The 6,416-nt window shown below is 50.2% G+C and overlaps 1 pseudogene; it reads left to right on the top strand.

Annotated features, from left to right (window-relative positions):
- The window catches only part of LOC111971321 (protein WWC2-like), a 49,395-nt pseudogene that overhangs the window by 28,926 nt on the left and 14,053 nt on the right, over positions 1 to 6,416 (top strand).

Raw genomic sequence — 6,416 nt, 5'->3', positions numbered from 1 at the left:
AACTCAGCATGAGTGATTCAGCGTTTCCTAACTCCACTCCTCCAGTCCCTCCACCAGTACACTATTTTGCTGTAAACCTGGACAAGCACCCCTGATTCAACTTGTCAACTAATCATCAAGCCCTTGAGTTGAATGCAGAGTATTTGTTCGGGGATACAATACAAATGTGTGGTGTTCGGGGAACTGGAGGGCTGGCGATGGGAATGTGTGCTGTTTCAGTGCAGCCCATTTTGACTGCTAGGTGGCAGCGTTGCGCCATGCAGCGCAAGGCATTTCTAATCAGTGGTAAATTCCAATGAAGGGAGGAGGAGAGAAGGAAGAATTTCCCATATGAATAAAGCCAGTCCTCTCTGGAAACACGGAAAGTAGTTGCCTCAGAAATCTCTAAACTGTTGGATATGATTGTAGGTGTGTGTTGATGTCAAATGTTTGCTTAATTTGATAACTTGTTTTTCTCTCTCTCTCTATATATATATATATATATATTTTTTTTTTATATATATTTTTTAATATATATTATGAGTTGTCCAAGGTTGGGATTGGGTGGGTCCGCCAGGGGTATGTTTGAATTTTTTTAAAGGGTGGGGAAAGTGTAATACTTTATTTGTATGATTGTATTGCTCTTGTGACCCAATAAAAAAAAATTGTTCACAAAAAAAAGGAAGAATTTGAACACAGCAAATATCTCACCTGTAATACTCTCTCTGAGGGTAGCCAGTCCCCTCTCCCTTCCCTCCCCCCCCCCTCCTCTCTCCCTCTCCCCCGTCTCCGGCTCAAACATCCCCATCCCCTGCCGTCGTAGAATCCCAGGCTGAGACCGCCAAAGTCCGACACCACCAGACCGACATCCCCGTCCCAAAGTCCTGTGGGCCTGCCGAGCGGGAACGCCCGACCCCCTCCAGCACCAGCGGCGAGCTCGGCGGCGAGAGAGAAGACAACGACGACCTCGAGGAAAGCGACGTCACCGACTTGGACGCTCGGACGGCTTCGAGGACACCCTCAACCAGCGGCGCTAATGGGACCAGGTCAGTGGTACCGGTTCCGACGGCGTGTGGTGTGAAGCGACGTGTTGTTGTGGGTGTGGGTTCTCCACCTCGTGTTCGTGGATGGTGGTGATAGTTCCTGGGGGGTCTCCCCGCCTGTGGTTTATCCCAGAGGGGGTCAGGGCTCCTGGAGGAGCAGGTCCAGTTTACACTGGTATGTCCAGGTCTTAGGGAGAGGGGGGTTCTGCAGGGGTGTAGTAGAGGTCTCCGGAGGAGAGGGAGTTGAGGGAGCCGCGGAGGAGAGATGTGTTGAGGGAGCCACGGCTGGAGGCCAGAGAACCCAGGCTGCTGCCTGATGAGACGGACAGGGTACTGGCCGACAAACTGTAAGGGAGAGAGAGAGAGAGAACACACATTAAACACACAGCCACACGCACGATGAGCAAGCACCTCAAAAAGCAACGTTTTATTTACTGTAGCTGTATGTATGTGTATTGGAGGAACACTTGGCTGAGTTTAGACAGGCCGCCCAATTCTGATCTTTTTTCCCACTAAATGGTCTTTGGACCAATCACATCAGATCTTTTGAAATCAGATCTTTTTCAGAACTGATATAATTGGTCAAAACCCAATTAGCTGAAAAAAAGATCAGAATATGGCTGCCTTTGTAACTGCAGCCTTAGAGCAAGAGTGTATTTGCGTATAGGTATACAAGTGTGAAGTGCACACGCGCACACACACACACACACACACACACCACACACCACACACACACACACACACACACACACACACACACACACAACACACACACACACACACACACACACACACACACACACACAACACCTTCTAGCTGAGAGTGGAGCATGTGGTCAGTCTGGTTGATTCCTCCCTTTCTGTACCAGGACTCGTCTCCTCTTCCTGCACCTTCAACCTAGAGAGACAAATCCAACTGGTACAACATGTCTGGGAAGAACACATACCTATGTCCTTGGACAGAACAACATATTCTATGTCTGGGACAGGAACACATATCTATGTCTGGACATAGAACACATATCCATGTCTGGGACAGAAACTATCCATGTCGGACAGAACACATATCCATTGTCTGGGACAGAACACATATCCATGTTCTTGGACAGAACACATATCTATGTCTGGGACAGAACACATATCCATGTCTGGGACAGAACACACTCTATGGTCTGGGACAGAACACATATCCATGTCTGGACAGAACACATATTCATGTCGGGACAGAACACATATCTATGTTTTGGACAGAACACATATCCATGTCTGGGACAGAAACACATATCTATGTCTGGGACAGAACACATATCTATGTCTGGACTAGTAAACACATATCCATGTCTGGCGACATGGACACACATATCCATGTCTGGGACAGAACACATATCTATGTCTGGGACAGAAACACATATCCATGTCTGGACAGAACACATATCTATGTCTGGACAGAACACAATCTATGGTTTGGGATAGGTTCCCATCACATCTATGTCTTACGCCTCGGATGTGTCTCGTAGATATACGAAAATACATGTTTTTTATTTAATTTAATGAATGAACCGATGCTCATTGACAACGCTTTTCTCGAGGACCCTGCAAGCAGAGCAGCAGCCACCCGCGCATATCAACTTTGGTGTCTTACTTCATGTCTTCGTCTGTGTTGTCAGACGTGGACCTCCAGAGGCCGGGGGAGGACAGGCCCGCCTGTGTGTCAGCAGCCGTGTCAGACGAGTCCGTGGCCGGGGACAGTGGGGTGTACGAGGCCTCTAATGTCAAACGGTGGGTCACACTCACTTCCAGCTCTTTTCATTATTTCGATCGATCGCACTCTCTCTCTCGCTCTTCAGCACTCTCCATCCTCCCCTGCCTTTCATTTTCAACCTCTGCCCCCCTCGTCCTCAACCTCTTCCCCACCTCTCCTTTATCTTGAGGTACTGCTGTTCCCAATAGTGTTGCTCCACTCTAAGGGTCATGATGGGTCTTTTAACCTCCTATTCCTCTCCTCTTTTTCCATTCAACTGAATGCCTGCGATGTTTGGTGCAAGATGTGATGAGAAAACCACAAGACCTCAATTAAAACACCAAACTGAAGGCTCCTCAACTCACCACACACACACACACACGCACGCACGCACGCACGCACGCACGCACACACACACACACACACACAATTAGCTTCGTCTCTTGTGTATCACACAGTTGGAGACAAAGCTAAATCTGATCTTTAATGACTGAATGTAAGGAACCCTGTCTGTTTGTCAAACGAGAGATGTTTGAGATGCAGACACACAGAGTTCTGTTGCCCAGTTATGTCTTTCTAATTAGAGTGCATGGGCTCTGTTGCCCAGTTTGGCTTTTTGTGATTAGACTGGCCTCATTGATGTCTGTTTTTCCACACAAAAAATGCTCCTATGGTCAAACGCTTTCATCATCTCTTGCCCCCTAAAGGGGTGCTTTGATGCTGATCCCTTCAACCAGTGTGGTGTGGACTCTGTCTCTCTCAGCTAGCTTTCTCCCTCCTTCCCTYGCTCCCCTTTTCKCTCTTTCTTTCTTCCTCTCTGTCACTTGCTCTCTGTCTAGGCTTGCTCTTTTTTTTCTGTTTCTTTCTTTCTTTCATACCCTCTCCTCCTGTCCTCCCTTGCTCTCCCCTTGATTTGATTTGTTTTAAATTAGACGATGAGCCAAGGACACCTTTTCCTCTCTCTCTCTCGCTCTGTCTCTGCTCCCTCCTGTCTCTCTCCTCTGCTCCATCCTGTTTCCATCTTGTCTCTCCTCTGCTCCCTCCCGTCTCTCCCCTCTGCTCCCTCTTGTCTCTCTCCTCTCTCCGCGTGTGATGAGAAAACCACAAGACCTCAATTAAAACACCAAACTGAAGGCTCCTCAACTCACCAGGACACACACACACACACACACACACACACACACACACACACACACACACACACACACACACACACACACACACACACACACAGCAATTAGCTTCGTCTCTTGTGTATCAACAGTTGGAGACAAAGCTAAATCTGATCTTTAATGACTGAATGTAAGGAACCCTGTCTGTTTGTCAAACGAGAGATGTTTGAGATGCAGACACACAGAGTTCTGTTGCCCAGTTATGTCTTTCTAATTAGAGTGCATGGGCTCTGTTGCCCCAGTTTGGCTGTTCGTGATTAGAATGGCGCTCATTGATGTCTGTTTTTCCACACAAAAATGCTCCTATGGTCAAACGCTTTCATCATCTCTTGCCCCCTAAAGGGGTGCTTTGATGCTGATCCTTCAACCAAGTGTGGTGTGGACTCTGTCTCTCTCAGCTAAGCTTTCTCCTCCTTCCCTGCTCCCTTTTCGCTCTTTCTTTCTTCCTCTCTTGTCACTTGCCTCTGTCTAGGCTTGCTCTTTTTTTTCTGTTTCTTTCTTTCTTTCATACCTCTCCTCCTGTCCTCCTTGCTCTCCCCTTGATTTGATTTAATTAGACGATGAGCAAGGACAACCTTTTCCTCTCTCTCTCGCTCTGTCTCTGCTCCCTCCTGTCTCTCTCGTCTGCTCCATTCCTGTTTCCATCTTGTCTCTCCTCTGCTCCTCCCGTCTCTCCCCTCTGCTCCCTCTTGTCTCTCTCCTCTCTCCTGCTTGTCCTCCTCTCCTTCTGCTCCCTCCGTCTCTCTTCCTCTGCTCCCTCCCGTCTCTCTCCTCTGCCCCTCCTGTCTCTCTCCTCTGCTCCCTCCTGTCTCTCCTCCTCTGCTCCCTCCTGTCTCTCTCCTCTCCTCTGCTCCCTCCTTCTCTCTCCTCTGCTCACTCCTGTCTCTCTCCTCTGCTCACTCCTGTCTTCTCCTCTCTCCCCTGTCCTCTGTCTCCCTCCTGCTCTCTCCTCTGCTCTCCTGTCTCTCCCCTCTGCTCCCTCCTGCATCTCTTCCTGTCACTCTCCTCTGCTCCTTCTGTCTGTCTCCCTCCTGTCTCTCTCCTCTGCTCCCTCCTGTCTCTCTCATCTGCTCCCTCCTGTCTCTCACCTGTCACTTCTCCTCTGCTCCCTCCTGTCTCTCTCCCTCCTCTCCTCTGCTCCCTCCTGTCTCTCTCCTGTCTCCCTCCTGTCTCTCTCCTCTGCTCCCTCCTGCCTCTCTCCTGTTCTCCCTCTTCTCCCTGCCTGTCTCTCTGTCTCTCTCCTCTGCTCCCTCCTGTCTTCTCTCTGTCTCTCTCCTCTTGCTCCCTCCTGTCTCTCTCCTGTCTCTCTCCTCTGCTCCCTCCTGTCTCCTCCTGTCTCTCTCCCTCCTGCTCCCTCCTGTCTCTCTCCTGTCTCCTCCTCTGCTCCCTCCTGTTTCTCTCCTGTCTCTCTCTGTTCTCTCTCCTCTGCTCCCTCCTGTTTCTCTCCTGTCTCTCTCCTGTCTCTCTCTCTGCTCTCTCCTGTTCTCTCTCCTGTCTCTCTCCTGTCTCTTCCTCTGCTCCCTCCTGTTTCTCCTGTCTCTCCTCTCTCTCTCTCTTCTCCTCCTGTTCTCTCCTGTCTCTCTCCTCTGCTCCTCCTGTTTCTCTCTCCTGTCTCTTCTCCTGTCCTCTCCTCTCTCCCTCTGTTTCTCTCCTGTCTCTCTCTTGTCTCCTGTCTCTCTCCTCTGCTCCCTTCCTGTTTCTCTCCTGTCTCTCTCCTCTGCTCCCTCCTGTTTCTCTCCTGTCTCTCTCTTGTCTCTCCTCCTGTCTCTCTCCTCTGCTCCCTCCTGTTCTCTCCTGTCTCTCTCCTGTCTCTCTCCTCCTTCCCTCCTGTCTCTCTCTCTGCTCTCTCCTGTCTCTCTCCCTGCTCCCTCCTGTCCTCTCTCCTGTCTCTCCCTCTGTCTCTTCCTGTTGCTCTCTCTCTGCTCCCTCCTGTTTCTCTCCTGTCTCTCTCCTCTGCCTCTTCCGTCTCTCCCTGTCTCTCCTGTCTCTCTCCTTCTGCTCCCTCCTGTTCTCTCTCCTGTCTCTCTCCTGTCTCTCTCCTCTGCTCCCTTCTCCTGTTTCTCTCCTGTCTCTCTCTTGTCTCTCTCCTGTCTCTCTCCTCTGCTCTCCTGTTTCTCTCCTGTTCTCTCTCCTTCTGCTCCCTCCTGTCTCTCTCCTCTCCTGTCTCTCTCTCTCTGTCTCTCTCCTGTCTCTCTCCTCTTGCTCCCTCCTGTCGTCTCTCCTGTCTCTCTCTCCTCTCTGCTCCCTCCTGTCTCTCTCCTCTGCTCCCTCCTGTTTCTCTCCTGTCTCTCTCTTGTCTCTCTCCTGTCTCTCTCCTCTGCTCCCTCCTGTTTTCTCTTCCTGTCTCTCTCTTGTCTCTCTCCTGTCTCTCTCCTCTGCTCCCTCCTGTTTCTCTCCTGGTCTCTCCTCTGCTCCTCCTGTTTCTCTCCTGCTCTCTCCTCTGCTCCACCCTTGTTCTCTGTTTTACTATTCCAGACGTTC

The sequence above is a fragment of the Salvelinus sp. IW2-2015 genome, linkage group LG13, assembly GCF_002910315.2.
Source record: "Salvelinus sp. IW2-2015 linkage group LG13, ASM291031v2, whole genome shotgun sequence".
Taxonomy (NCBI): Eukaryota; Metazoa; Chordata; class Actinopteri; order Salmoniformes; family Salmonidae; genus Salvelinus; species Salvelinus sp. IW2-2015.
The sequence above is the reverse complement of the archived record's forward strand: the minus strand, read 5'-3'. Positions and strand labels throughout refer to the sequence as shown.